Below are 15,204 nucleotides of genomic sequence, written 5' to 3'. Positions count from 1 at the left end.
GGGCACTCCTTCTAGCTTCTTCACAGGCTTGTGTTGTACTTTCTAGGCAGACATGCCAAAGCTTAGGAGAGTGTTTGCAGGCAATAACCATGTCCTTAGTTCAGATACTCTCCAGCATTTCCCACCTAGTAAGCTTGCTGGCTGAACCTAGCAGGGCACCCTGTGTGCTGACTGGTACCGGTTCTGGGGCTACTGAACGGGTGCTTTGAGTCTGGTATCTCCCTCTGTTACCTGGGAGATGTTTAGGGAGGGATCTTGCTTCCCTCTTGGAACACCCTGGCCTTCCTTTCCTGGCGGAAGATGTAAGGTAGACTGTACCTTCAGCCCGGGTCCAAATGAGACCTTCTTCTTACTCCTTTCGAAGTCTTCAGATGAACTGCTAAGTGAGGGATGCAGCCATCTTTTAAAGCCAAATTGTCCCCAGTGTTTGGTTCAGGCTAAGCCTACCTTAATGAACCAATCATGGGTCCCCACCAACAATTTTCTATTATCAATGAGGTCAGGACCACAGTGCTCTGCAGCATGAAAGGTAAGGGGTGACAACATATATCTAAGTCCCACCCATCATCCTGTCCGTTGTAGATCAAAGTGTCTCTCTGGTTAACTGAGACCTCTGTGACTCCTGATCAAAGTGTGGGTCCACCCTGAAGTTTGTGATGAGAGCCGACCTCCTGTCTCCCTCAATTCACATACTTCTACCCTCTGAAAGGGTTCCACTCTGCAGTGGTACCTACGTTAACTGATGGACACAGACATGCCATTCACCGCCTTTCATACAGAGGGGTGGGAACCAGCTGCAAGTTGACACATTGCATAACAAAGGGGTGTTAGCCCAGCTTTCCTGTTGTCTGTTTGGCAGGCTTGCCTCAAGTATCTCTCATTAGTATGCACTGCCACCAGATGAACTAAACAATAGGAAAGAAGATCCATGGAGCCTTTGATAGTTTAATTAGGCTGCCCATGGCCGTAGGAAGGTGTGCGTTCCCCCTTCATGAGATGCTTTGATGTATCCGTGGCTGTCACATTTCAGCTGAACATGACAGGGGAGGGCAGGACCTGTGACTATGCATTTCATGCAGTGAGCCGAGAAAACATGTGCAGAAGGGCCTCACACATTTTTAGAGGTTGAACTCCCATCATTCATTTTTCTTATCAAAAAAGCATAGGCGGGCGCACACTCCCTGTGCAGATGGTCGAATTCCTCACAGGGGCGGTTAAACACTCCAACTCATACACATTCAGCAGCTCTCCCACATCCTGCTCAATAACCACATCTGCGCTCTGGGCCTTGGCCCTAGGCCAATTTACATTAGCGTTACTGTGTTCCAGCACGGTGCAGTTTAAAAAATGCATGCTGACCTTGTTGAATACATTGCTTAACATGTTGTGTCATGCTCATTCCGATCACTTGCTCATGAAGTACAGCCTTGGATAGTGCTGGCCCCACTTCTGTGCAGAGAGCAATAAGATGCATATTTATTTATTTATACATATATTAAGTGCACAAAAACCAAGGGCATTGAGGCGCATATGCCCCACAGCACAAAGGTCTATATAATATAGCCTGATATTTTCATACAAAAAGAACAAGTGTCTTCATGGAACAATTAAATACTTCTTTGAATAATGTACAATTTTAAAGGTGAATGTATTACACAAGATTTTCAAAAGGCAGCATGTGCACGCCTCATTCCACAATATACAATACCAATTTTTCATCAAAGAATACAACATAATACATAACACATAAACCAATGTCACAAAACAAAATTGCATGGATGCAATAGAAATTCATTTGATCAGATATCCAATGTCTAATACAAAAAACGTTTTATTCTGTCCATTTCACAAAAGTTCATAGTGCAAATGTGCAGGTGCTTATTTAAGATAAAATGAAACTTCATTTAAATTAGATCTTCATCTTATGATAACTGAAACCTCTTTTAAACCACCCTATTCCACCATTATTCATCACCTATCGCTTCATTAACCATAAACCATCACCAATTGGCATAATTATTGTCTCAATTGTTCAGGACGCACCTTCATCATGGTTAATCCTTCATTCCTGCTTAAATTAACAGTGGGTCATATTTTAAAGGAGGATAATGCTGCTCTATTTTTTTAGTTTTATTTTTATTTATTGTGTTTCAGTTCAAATGTACTTTTCACAAATTTAAATCACATTACACAAAATGTAAAAGGAAAATACAATGAAATGAAACTCTATGGATATGTACAATAAAATCATTCAATCAAAACAGATTCTTATTCAACAGATCCTAAATTAATAGCACACCATAGCCAGCCTAATCAACTACTTTCTTATAGCACTCATTTCTTATCACACAGAGTTAAGTAAACCTTCATTCCTTTCCCACAATTCGAACAGTGTCATATTTATGTGGCCTTTTCTTGCCATAAGGCAGTTTCTCAAAAATGATTCAATCTGTTTTACTGGCAAATTCTTCCAGATAGAGTTCATACAAGTATCTCAATTTAGGGTAGCAGGTTCATGTGTGTGGATTAGTCTATGTTTGCTTACAATTTCCACAAATTTAGCATCCCCTATTCTCAATTGGTATGCCTCCCCTAGGCCCTCGAATACTCGGAGTAGGGAGCTAGTTGAAGCGAAGGAGCATGATAAACCTTCTTTGTGCAGGGGTTGGACAGCAGAGCAAATACTTCTGGGGCTTCAAATTGACACTCCACATAATCGATGTGCGATTTTAACCTTGCCTGATGTATATGATTTTGACCCCAGCCCCAAACTTTCAATTTGTTGGTAAACTCTCTTTTTAGGGTATGTTCTTCCTTGTCCCATTCAGGTTTGCAGTTAACTTTATTAAGGAGCTCAAGGCAAGAATTCTTAAATGTTCCAGCATCAGTCAATTAATATTTTCCCATCACAGTACCCAAAATCGCAAGCAAAGGACATTTGGGTTCTTTAATCACCTTTATATATAGAAGGCCACGTGTTAGGAGTATAGTGCTATTATAGATGTTATCCCCAGTTTGATTCGTAATGCCTGAATAGGGATACATGGTGCAATTCCCAATAGACTTGTCCATATTCTGCCTTCTAGCCGATATAAGCAGTTAAACTCATTTGGCTGAACGTTCTAAACCATATATGACAGTTGGGACCATAGACTGATCGTATATGGAAATTATACCTTTGTGGCTGATTTATACAGTTTGTTGCGTGAATTTCTTTGTTAGCACCGTGAGAGCCAGAGCCTTGGTACCTTTTTCCTGAATAGCAACATCACTGTTGAGCTTCTCACTCATACATATACCTAAGTATTTATACTCGGTTACTCTCTCAGTGAGTTTCCCATTTCAATACTCTCTCTTACTCTTCTTCATACCGCATACCATATATTTGGTTTTAGAATAGTTTGTCTATAAATGATTTTGACTAAAACATGGCACCTGTGTGCAGAGCAGTGAGAGCCATAATGGACATTTGCTTCAGGTCTCAGTGGAAGCTGCACTTGATGCAAACTCTTTTCGTATTATTACACTGGTAGACATGTTTCCAGTGCTGCCTATTGCTTTTGTAATTTATCATTGCTTCAAGGACACGTTGGAAAAAAGATACATGCATAGGCGGCTATAATGAGCCAGGTGCTAGCTGGTACTCAATACCGTTGTTATGGAATTTGCTAAAGCTGAAGAGAAGTTATGTAGTTGTTTTTGCTGCTTCCTTGAGAAAGGGAAATGTTTTGCCTCTTGTGGTTAATACGGGTCACTTCGGCTGAGGGTCCATGAGAACTGACAATAGGTAGAAACTTGGAAAGCAAGAAAATTAGGGAAAATGCCATCATACATTTGCAATGCCTTAAAAAGAGGGGCACAGAACAGTCAGACAGAATGCTTCACTAGTGAATGGACACAATGCGCCACTGCCGTTGTTGTCAAAGTTTCTCTCTGCCTGCCTGTTTGGGGGCTTTTCAGTTGACTGCTGGCGAGATGAGGGTGTGCCTTAAAGCTGTGTCAACGGTAATGCATTTCATTTATACTTCTTTCATGTATTCAGTTATTATTCTTGTTGCATTTTTCATTTATGTATTATTTTTGTGAATAAATGGGCCATGTAAGAGCCATTTTATAATCTAACTAAGTGTGTGTGTGTGTGTGTGTGTGTGTGTGTGTGTGTGTGTGTGAATATTTACCCTTCAGCATCCAAAGTTTTTCATTCAGTGTACTGGGGCCTAAAATAGAAATATATCCAAGCACTCTGTGAAAAAGCAAAACATTTGGCACTGTGAGTAGGGTGGGAGATTAACCCTAGCAAAATTCAAGGGGAAGCTGAGACTGTGGTATTAGGGAATTCAGTGGCATAATGGGGATCGAGAGATGGTGCCAACAATCTGACAAAAGATACAAGATACAAGCTCAGCAGTTCATAGGGATGTTTGGGTTTTGGAGACAACATATACAACATTTAGGACAAATACTGGCTCCACTCTACAAAGTGACATAAAAGAAATATGAGTTTGAATGGAGAGAGGAACAACAGAGAGCGTTTGACTTGGCAAAAGACACTGTTCAGTGTGTGCTTGATTTGTGGCCTTTGAAGTCAGGAGAAGAAACAGTAGAAGAAAATTATGCTAACTGGAGGTTGTAGCAAAAGCAAGACAGAAAACGTGTTCCCTTTGGATTTTGGAGTCGCAGATTACCTGAGGCTGGTGATAGATAGACTCTGTTTGAGAAGCAATTGCTAGCATGCTATTGGGCTCTTGTTGATACCGAGCAAATAACAGTGGGTCATGATGTATTGATCACGCCCAATATCGCGATTATGCAGTGGGTTTTGAGTTCTCCTAAAACACATAGTATATGACATGCCCAAGAAGCCAGTATAATGATGTGGAAATGGTATATCCAAGACAGAGTAAAATCAGGAAAAGGTGGAGTTGCAAAATTACATGAGCAAGTGGCTAGTGTACCACCTGTAGAATATATACAGCAGGAAGTGACCAAAGTACATGAGTCTGCAGTAAAACGGGGAGTACCTAATGGGGATTTGATGGTGGAACAGACAGATCATGCCTAGTTCACCGAGGGCTCAGCTCGGTATGTAGGAACTGAGCGTTGTTGGAAAGCTGTGTCGTATAATCTCAATACAAACATTTTCATAAGCAAGTCAGGCAGTTTGCAGAACATTATGCAGTATATCAAGCATTGAAACAAGAAATACCTGGCCAATGTCACTTGTACACAGAGTCATGATCAGTGGCTAATGGGCTAGCTATATGGCTGCCGACATGGCAGAAGAATGGGTGGGAAATCAATCTAAAGAATTGTGGGGTAAAGAACTATGGCAAGATATCTGGGAAATGCTATCACAAAGTGAAGTATCAGTAGGGACGTTATTTGGGGGTAGCCAGGGGTAGCAAATGCTACCCATGGCCCCCTCTGCTACCCTTAGACCTGTCAATGCTACCCCTGGCCCACTGGACAAAGAGGCAGTGCCAAGAGCAGATATCTTTGAGGCAAAAGGCAAATGTAAATGCAGCTAAATGGGCCACCGCTTTTTTCACCTGGAATCTCAATCTCTTTAGCTGGAGAAATAGCAAGGATGCAGGAAAAATTATGAACCCGCCATCACTAACAGGTAGGCAGTCCATTAGTGAAGAATTCCTGAATGGTTGGGTTCAGAGGCGGGCTGTGTGTGCAGCTCATACCCAGTACTCTAGCACCAGATAGACTATGGAGGATAGGTCTAGCTAGTTGGGAATGTGCAACAGCATCCAGCAGTACTCAGTGACAGCAGAGCATGAACGCAAATCTCATCATTGTTTCTCATTGTATGCTTTGCACGTCCAGTGAGCCACTGGGCCTGTGATGAGAGGGGTGTGCTCCATTGGCTTCTGCCACCGATCCTGCCTGGGCACTGTGTGACCTGCTCAGATCTGCGAGATCTACATCACAGGCACAGTGTAGATAGATACAAGGGGAGATAAATAATTTACAAATAAACCTTTGAAATAAACCATCTGTTGCTTCCTCAAGCAAAATAAATATATTTGGAAGTATAACTCAGGGGCAATGCACTTGCTTTCGGAACAAGAGGATTCAGTGGAACATGGGTTCAGTTACTGTTCCAGTGCTTGAAAGCTGGAGGAGGCTGGCATTAAGCAAGATATTAAGGACCAAAGAAAATAATAAAAGCAGCCTTTTGTAGTGCTGATCTCATTGAGCTACTGCTGCTGTTTACATTTTTAAATAAAAAAAACTGCAATTACTGTGACCTGGAACACATCCTTCCCCCTCTATCTCAGATCTAACAAAAAAGAACTGGGGGTTATTAACCAAATAGTCAAAACAGAAAGGTTATGGCTGGAAAAGCTCAAACCATTCATAACCACTGGCACAGCTCTGGGCAATCCTCCAGACCATTGTTTTCTTCTGGTTGGACTTGTGTGGGTCAGTTGCTGGTTCCAGTCTGTGGCCAGACACTTGACAGGCACTGGATGCCTGAGCCTTGGGGTCTAGGCCTCTTCGAGATGCTCTGTCTGTTAACAGTTTAGCCCGAGTGAAGTACAATAGTCCAGGTTGTTGTGTTGGATGTTTGTTTGTTTGTTTGTTTGTTTGTTTGTTTGTTTGTTTGTTTGTTTGTTTATTTATTTGTATAGCGCTCTTGACCCAGGGGTATATGTGCGCTTTGAACATCAAGTTACAGGTAACAGAAGGGGACAATAGTACAGTAGTAGTAAGGCATAAGATGGTTGACAGGAAGGCAGTTAGTGCATAGATAATAATAGGCAAACAACATAGGAAACATTTGAACATTAGGTATGCATACATACATGGTTGGTAGGTTATTTGTTGAGTAACCAAGTGATGACCTTAGTTCTGAAGGGTTGGAAAGTGGGTGTAGATTTGATATCCAGTGGAATAGTGTTCCAAAGTTGTGATGCCAGAGCTGGGAAGCTGGATCCACCGGCTCTTTTGAGGGAGTATTTGGGCACTGTTAGTTGTAGTGTGTTAGACGATCTGGTAGTTCTAGTGTTCTGTCTTAATGTAAATTTGTTAGAGAGATAGGGCGGGGCAAGATGGTTAAGAGCTTTGTATGTAAGGCATACGGTTTTCAGGTCTATTTTTTGTTGGATGGAAAGCCATTTGCATGCAGTTCTAGTGGCGGAGATGTGTTCTCTTCTGGGTAGATTTAGGGCGGCACGGAGTGTGTTGTTTTGTAGGACTTGTAATTTATTGATTACTGTTTTGTTGGCACCTACATAGAGGCTATTACAGTAGTCAAGTTTGGATTGAATGAGTGCTCTGGCTAAGATGAGGCAGTTGTTAGGGGAGATCAATGGTCTGTAGGCCCTAATTAATTTACCAGTGTAGGCAGTGGCTGAGGCAGTCATATTAATTTGTTTAGCTAGGTTGGTATTCGTGTCTAGGTAGAAACCGAGGGTTTTTACGCTCTTGGCGATGGGTATGGTGTTACCGTCAATAGTAAAGCTAGTGTAGCCGGGACAGAGTTTTTGGATGGTGTTAGGTGAGCCGACAAGAAGCAGTTCGGTCTTATCATCATTCAGGCACAGGCCATGTGTGGCCATCCATGCCTGAATGATGGAGAAGACTTCATTGATCCATTTGGTGTCCACGTTGTAGTTACCTGATAAAGTGAGGAGTATCTGGGTGTCATCTGCGTAGTTCGTGTAGGTGACACCCAGATTGTCCAGTTTATCGAATAGGGGCTTTGTGAATATATTGTACAGAGTGGGTGAGACACAGGACCCTTGTGGGACACCGCAGGTGATGGGGATGGGGTCAGCCGCTGCTAGGGGAGAGAAGACCCACATGGTCCTATTGTCCAGGAAAGATTGGATCCATGTGACCGCAGAGTGGGAGAAGTGTGCTGCCGATGACAAATGGTTGCACAGGATTTTATGGTCGACCAGGTCAAAGGCAGCGGAAAGGTCGAGGAGAAGAAGGATGGCAGCCTTGCCTTTATCTTTGAGTTTGTCTATCTGGCACTCGAGATCAACAAGGGCCGTTTCTGTCCCGTGTTGTGGTAAATGATTTGCCTCGAGGTAGTCCTGGATTTGTAAATAGGCCACTCTATCCAGAATTTTTAGTAAGAATGGGACGGTGGTAATGGGTCTATAATTCGTGGGGATGTCAGGGTCGAGAGTAGTTTTTTTTAGTAGAGGTAGGACCCAGGATTGTTTCAGATTACTGGGGACCAAGTTATTGGAGAAAGACAGGTTTATTAGTTTAGTGATGAATGGGGAGAGATCCCTAGCTGCATCTTTTATGATCTGTGCTGGGCAGCTGTCCCCCTTGCAGTTCGAGGGTTTCAAGGATGCTATGATTTTCTGAACCTCTGGTATGGATACCTTTTTGAAGGTGAAGCCTGAGCTAGTGTCAGTAAGTGGAGGCAGAGTGGGACTGGAGGTAGGATCAAGAGTGAGTTGTTGTCGTTTGTTGTCAATTTTAGTTTGGAGCCTTGAGATTTTGTTAGCTAGGGCATTCTGTATCCCTGTGCACCAAGGTTTATCCTTGGTGCAAGAGTCAGTGGGAGCAATGGGGTTTTCTAATTCCTTTAGTATGTTAAAGAGCTCCTTTGTACTGGAGCTTGCCTGGGAGATCCTAGTGTTGAGAGATTCTTTCTTGGCGCGTGTAATCTCATTTTTGTAGAGAGTGGAGATATTGGTGAGATTAGTTCTGTTATTTACAGAAGGCACTGATTTCCATAGTGCTTCGAGTTTGTTTTTTTGTTGATGGAGAGTTTTGAGCTCCGGGGTGTACCAGGTGTTCAGGTGCGCTTTAGGTTTCCCTTTACGCCGTTTCAGTGGGGCAATGATGTCGATGGCTTTGGCCATGGAATCGTTGTAGACGTTGACCAATTGGTTCAAGTCCGTTGTAGCAGGTAGTGCGTTCAAAGTGGGGATCACCAAAGGTATTAAGCCTTCCGCTGTGATGTTGCTCTTTTTCCTGGTTAAGCAGGCAGGTGCAATAATGGGCCTTTTATGCACTAAATTGCTGGTATTAATGTCAAATGGGAGAAGGTAATGGTCGGTCCAGATGAGTTGTGTGGGATCTTTCACAGTAATGTTGCAGTTAAGGGCAGTTATCCAGTCAAGGATTCTGCCCTTCGAGTGGGTGGGTTTGGAGCAGAGTTGTAGGAGGCCATGCTCCTCTAATGCCATGGCCAGGGCAATGGCTGGGGTGTCGAGAGGGTCGTTAAACCCAAGATTAAAGTCTCCAAGTATAATCATTTGTGCTGATGGTTTGGAACTTTCAGCAACTAGTGAGGTGATGTCTGCTTACATTCACAGTAACTTGGTAATATGAGCCTATATACACTACCACCAAAATAGATGTTCATATTAACACTACATATGGTGATCTATTCTTGTATGAAATGTATATCGTGTTACAGTGATATTGTAATCACATTTTTCTTAGTGTACTGAGGAACAATGCTATGTAATTGAGCTTCCTGTTTTGTCAATGGGTGAAACATTAGGGGAGGGAGGGACAAATGATATCACTTCCTGTGATGTCATCTGATGTGAAGGGTAATGTGATGTCACTTCCACTACCCCTGCCATTTTGGTGAAATGACGTCCCTGAGTGCCAGTGTGTCATGTGGATGCGCATTGTACTACTGACTCATTGGAACACTGGGAGAATTCTGTTGCAGGCGAACACACCAAGATTTCCTCTGTGGACACAGAGGGTCAGGAGGGCGATTTGGAGGGTTTGGCAAAGTGGACATACCAGAAATGTGGACACATGGGAGAGACTACTCGCAGGTGGGCAAAAACTCGGGGGATTAGCATCCCTTTAGAGTTAGTGAAAACAGTGATTTTGCAATGTCATGTATGTCAACATCGGCAGCACAGACCCCTTCCTCATATTGTCCAGGGCACTTTACGAAGAGGTAAACTACTGGGTCAAATTTGTCAGATTGATTATATCGGACCTCTGCCAATCTGGAAACATTTGTCAGTATGCATGTACAATTTTTTTACATTTTATTTTTAGTGATTAGTTTATTACAAACTTTTTACACTTAAAACATCTCATCACTGATATTTCTCATAGACTTGCTGTGCCAACACTGAATGAGCATGAGGACACTATAATTAGCAAGGTTTGATACTTTTTTTTCCAATATCAAATTGTTAGGTTTAAGTTTAACGCTTTGTTCAAAATGTTTATACCTGCACACACACGAGGTAGATTTTCTCCCAACAGAAATAGTTTCCACCACTCATCAAGTGTCAATGTAGCTACACTGTCCACATATGTTTTAGACATAGGGCCTCATTACACGGAAGGTGGTAAGGGTTAACGGTCACCGGTAATGGTACCGGTGACCGTTAACCCTTACCGCCTTATTACGAGGTCCCTTTGCGGGTAGGTACTTTAACGCCTGCTTTTTGCAGGCGTTAAAAACCAACCCGCAAAGGGACCTCGGTGCTAATTACGGCACCGCAAATTTGCAGTACCGTAATTAGCACCTTCTCCATTCCCATTATGCCCTATGGGGCAAAAATGGGAATGGGGAAGGGCAATGGTGGAAGGGGGAATTACCGCCCCGCCAACCTTGGAATAGGGCGGTAATTCCCCTTTCCACCATGGCGGTGCCGGTATTTTACCGTGTAATGAGGCCCATAGTGTTCTCTCCAATGATAATGCAGGGCAACACGTTATCAGATGTTTCGTGGACTCCATGATTTTGGGATTTTTAACTGCATTTATTGTCATCCCAACCATCTTTTTTCCGAGCAAATAGAAGTTCTTTTGTGGGATACAGATTTAGGGCCTCATTACACAGACGGCGGTAAGTGTTTACCGGTACCGGTAAGGGCACCGGTACTGGTAAACCCTTACCTCCTTACTACGAGGTCCCTTTGCGGGTTGGTACTTTAACGTCTGCTGTTTAGCAGGCATTAAAAACCAACCCACAAAGGGACCAGGGTGCTAATTACGGTACCGCAATTTGCGGCACCGTAATTAGTGCCTTCCCCATTCCCATAGAGCCCTATGGGGCAAAAATGGGAATGGGGAAGGGCAATGGGGGAAGGGGGAATTACTGCCCCGCCAACCTTGGAATAGGGCGGTAATCCCCCTTTCCTCCAAGGCGGTGCCGGTATTTTACCGGCATGGACCAAGGTGCTAATAGCACCTTGGTCCTCCGCCTACCGTGTAATGAGGCCCTTAGTCTTAAGCACAAAAACTGATTACGATGACACACGCTGGGAAACTTCATCAAGTATTCAAGAGTTGTATTTAAGGCTCGAGATTCAGATGAAAGATCCAGCATCAGTTTATATTGCTTTCTGAGGTACTGAGTTTCTATCCAGTCTTTTGTCCTCAGTTCCTGTTTAACTGCACAGGAGTTGTTTATCGGGGTCTGCAAAGACATGTCTGGAGCCTGCAGAAGAGCCACGCATTTGTCATGCAACTGAGGCCTTAGTATTTTGTATGATCAGGCAGAGTCTGCCATGGGGATTTACCTTAATAGGGAAAATGCTTTCCAAAGGAGGGCTGAATGTGAGGACTATAGTCCCAGCTCATATCTAATAGCCACCACAGGGAGACTTCTTGGAAGGCCTAAGATCTTCTTCCGTATTGGCCCTCTAGAGAGCAACAGATTTTCCATGATAGATTCAACCCATCCACACCTCTATATTTTAGGGTGTGGACAACTTTCTGGCTGTACAATGTAATCAAGGGCACCATTGTGAATTTGCCATATCTGGTGTGTAGGATCGCACCTGGTATGGCTAACATTTTAACTTTGGATTTCAGTTCTAGCACCCAAGATAGTTCACTAATGCTCTTGTTATATTGCATTCCCAGGTAGAAGATGGAATCTACTTGTTCTAGATGTTCTTGTCCCACCCTCCATTGAAAGGGAATTTTGCGTTTCCCACTTGCACAGCTTATACTTATAATTTTAGAATTTTTAATGTTTATTGTTAGATCATTATCAGACATGTATTTTTGCAATTGATCTCCTTTTCGCTGCAGCCCAATTTGGGTCTGGTTGACAAGGACCAGATTGTCAACATAAATTAGCTAAGAAATAGAACGTCCGTTAATCTTTGGGGGAAAGCTATGGTCTGATTTAGTGTCCCATGCAGGTCTGACAAATACATATTAAATAGTGTGGATGCTAGTGGGCACCCCTACTATACTCCTGTTTCTGTTCTGATATCTCTAGAGAGATCACCTTGATTGTTGAGTCTAATGCATATTGAAGTGTTGGTGTGGAAAGCTTCAATCACTCGAAGCAGATCTGTTGGACAATTCAAGGATCAGAGTTTCTGCAATAGTTTCAATCTGTTTACCCTGTCGGATGCCTCTTGTAGATCGATGAATGCCAAAAATGGATTAGATTTGGTTTGAATGGCTCACAGTTTTAGGACATTTAGCACTTAAAGATTAAGTTCAGTGCTGACCCCTTTGGTGAACCCTGTCTGTCTCGTGTCAGTGAGTTTTTCTTTATTTGCCCAGACTATAACTAGTTTCAATAGAATGAACGCAAAACGTTTGCCCAACACGTGTAAGAGTTCTATAAGTCTGTAGTTTCTGGGATCCGATCTGTCTCTCTTCTTAAAAATTGGAACTATGATGGCTGTGGTCGAAGGGGAAGGTAGATCACCTACAGTCATAATCTGTTTGAATAAAGCAAAAATTAATAAAGACCATGCCTCCGGGGCTGCTTTTAGCATACAGTTTGTGAGCCCATTGGGTCCTGGTGCATGTGAGGATTTTAGTTTCACAATTCAATCTATGATGTCTTCTCTTTTGATATTGAAAGACCATGATTCAGCAGCTTCTTTGGTTGTAGTATTGATGTCTCTATTAGTTGAGGTGAACACTTTGGTGTAGTGGTCAACACAATGGTTTTCCGTGAACCAGCTGCTTAGTAGAGCCTGTTGCTAGGCAGTGATATGGTTGATCAGTGACTATGTGTCTCATGAATTTGTTTTACAAATTGCTCTCAACCTTGTCTCCGCCTCTTCTTGGTATCGAATCATTTTAAATGATAGAAGCCAATTTTTGTAACATTGTTTTCTTTTTTTTTAGAACTTTGTACGTTGACAGATTTGTAGATCTTTTTAACTGGCTGAGATCTGATCTAAGAAGTTTCCTCTGTTCAACCAAAGGTTTGCTGTATTGATGCTTGCACTTGAATTGTGACTGTTTGAATCCTGTCTTTACCTCTTGATAGGTCTTAAGAAGCGGGGAGTAGTACAGCACCGGGTTCCCCACCTCTAGCATTTGCAGGTACCTGGATGTGATTGATTCTACATCTTTGTGGGCGATTTTTTGCGAATTTCTCCCTTGATTTATCATTCTCGTTCGCAGTGGAAAATGTGATGATTTAATAATCATGAATTACAGGCCAATGTTATTAGGACATGATCCCTACTTTCCATGGGGGCGATCACTAGGGTGTCAACGGGCCTCATTCCAAGTATGGTGGTAGTCATGGCGCTATTTGCACCATGACTGCCTCCCATACCGGTACCAGCTCCGGTTTGGTACAATGGGGACTTACCGATCCATTTCCACCTTGGAGGGACCGGTAAGTCCCCATTTATCAAATCATTCCCCATTCCCATTTGAGCCCCCATAGGGCTCAATGGGAATGGGGAGGGCGCAAATAACGGGCCGGCGTATGCCAAGCCCGTTATTTGTGCCCGGGTCCCTTAACGGGTCCCGACCTTAACACCTGGTCAGACCAGGCGTTAAGGAAGGGATCCTCTAAGGGATCTCGTAGTAGGGCGGTAAGGGATTACCGGCACCGGTCTCCTTACCGGTGCCTGGTATTCCTTACCACCCTACTCGGAATGAGGCCCAATGTAGTGGAGGATATTTCAAGAGATGAAGATGTAATGCAAGGTGGAATAGGTCAAGTTGCATTGCCAAGTATGTCTTCCCGGAATGTCTCCACTGACCTGCCCATTGAGCATGTAGCAGTTTCTTTGGGTCATTTGTTGCAGCCATGCCTTTGCTCTCGTATCTGCAGAATTCCGCGCAAGCTTTAATAGATTTAGAGGTTTACCATTTATATTCAGGCAATTCATATTGAGGTTGCTGCTGGTGATAAATCAAGGATTTATTAAGTGTGTATTACTCGTCCAGGATGTTAGTCACACTTTAAAGCAATTTATGTGTGTCAATCATTGATGGGTTCCAGTATACATTTTGCACCGCAATATGTGCTGAGCCACCAGACTGTAATTTATCACATTTGAGGAGTGTCCACTGGACAAATGGATTTGGATTTTTGTGCTTTAACAACTACCAATCCTAGCCATGTTTTACCATGGTTAATAGACCCTTTTGCACTGGATTTAAGTATGTTGAGTAGCCATCTGGTGATGGCAAGTTGCAAAGCCAGGTCTCTTGTAGGCATATAATGTTGTGGGATTCCAGGTTTGAAGGTGAGTTACTGAACAGATATTTGAATATTCTTCTATTCCAGGATATTAAGGTTCCTGAATCATTGATCTTCATCTCTATTGGCTAATGATTTTTAGAGACCATGATCAATCGGTATTGACTTCAGGTGTTGCAGCATCAAGTTTCTCTTCAATGACATGGCAACTAGATAAAACGTCATTTGCAAAGGTAACTTTCAGGGGACCTACAAGTGAGTCCCACCTTGAAATGAACTTAAAGTCCTGTTAATTCAGTGTGTTTTTGGAGGATGCAGTCATTAATCTCATGACACAGCCATTAGTTACTGGCACTGAGGACTTTCTATGGTCCATGGTTCCTCGTTTCATCCTGTCGCCATGAGTGAATCAGCGCTGGGCAATCTTGAGCTCGTAACCAAGCGGTAATAACTCTGATTTAGCATCCAGCAGGGTGGCTTTAATTAAAGATGGCCTCAAATGTAGAATTACCCAGTCACTTCTTGATTCGTTAACATACTCTATGATTTGAATGTCATCTGATTCAATTGATCTAAGTGTGTGTACACAATGCATCAACTGCAGGACGTTTCCCCGATTTAAATTGACCTCATTTCCTGCCGATAGTATATTTTCTATGGATACTTTTCTTGTATTTGCTAGCGATAGATTTGCCCATGTAGCAGAAAATTGGCTAGCAGGTCATTCAGGGTTGTGGTTCTCTGTTTGTTTCATATCTCCTGGGGATGTTGAATTTTATGGGTCCTTGTCATGTTGCTCCCTGTTCTGTTTGTTCAGT

The sequence above is a fragment of the Ambystoma mexicanum genome, chromosome 5q (assembly GCF_040938575.1).
Source record: "Ambystoma mexicanum isolate Mex_15411 chromosome 5q, UKY_AmexF1_1, whole genome shotgun sequence".
Lineage (NCBI taxonomy): Eukaryota > Metazoa > Chordata > Amphibia > Caudata > Ambystomatidae > Ambystoma > Ambystoma mexicanum.
Note: the sequence above shows the minus strand (reverse complement) of the source record.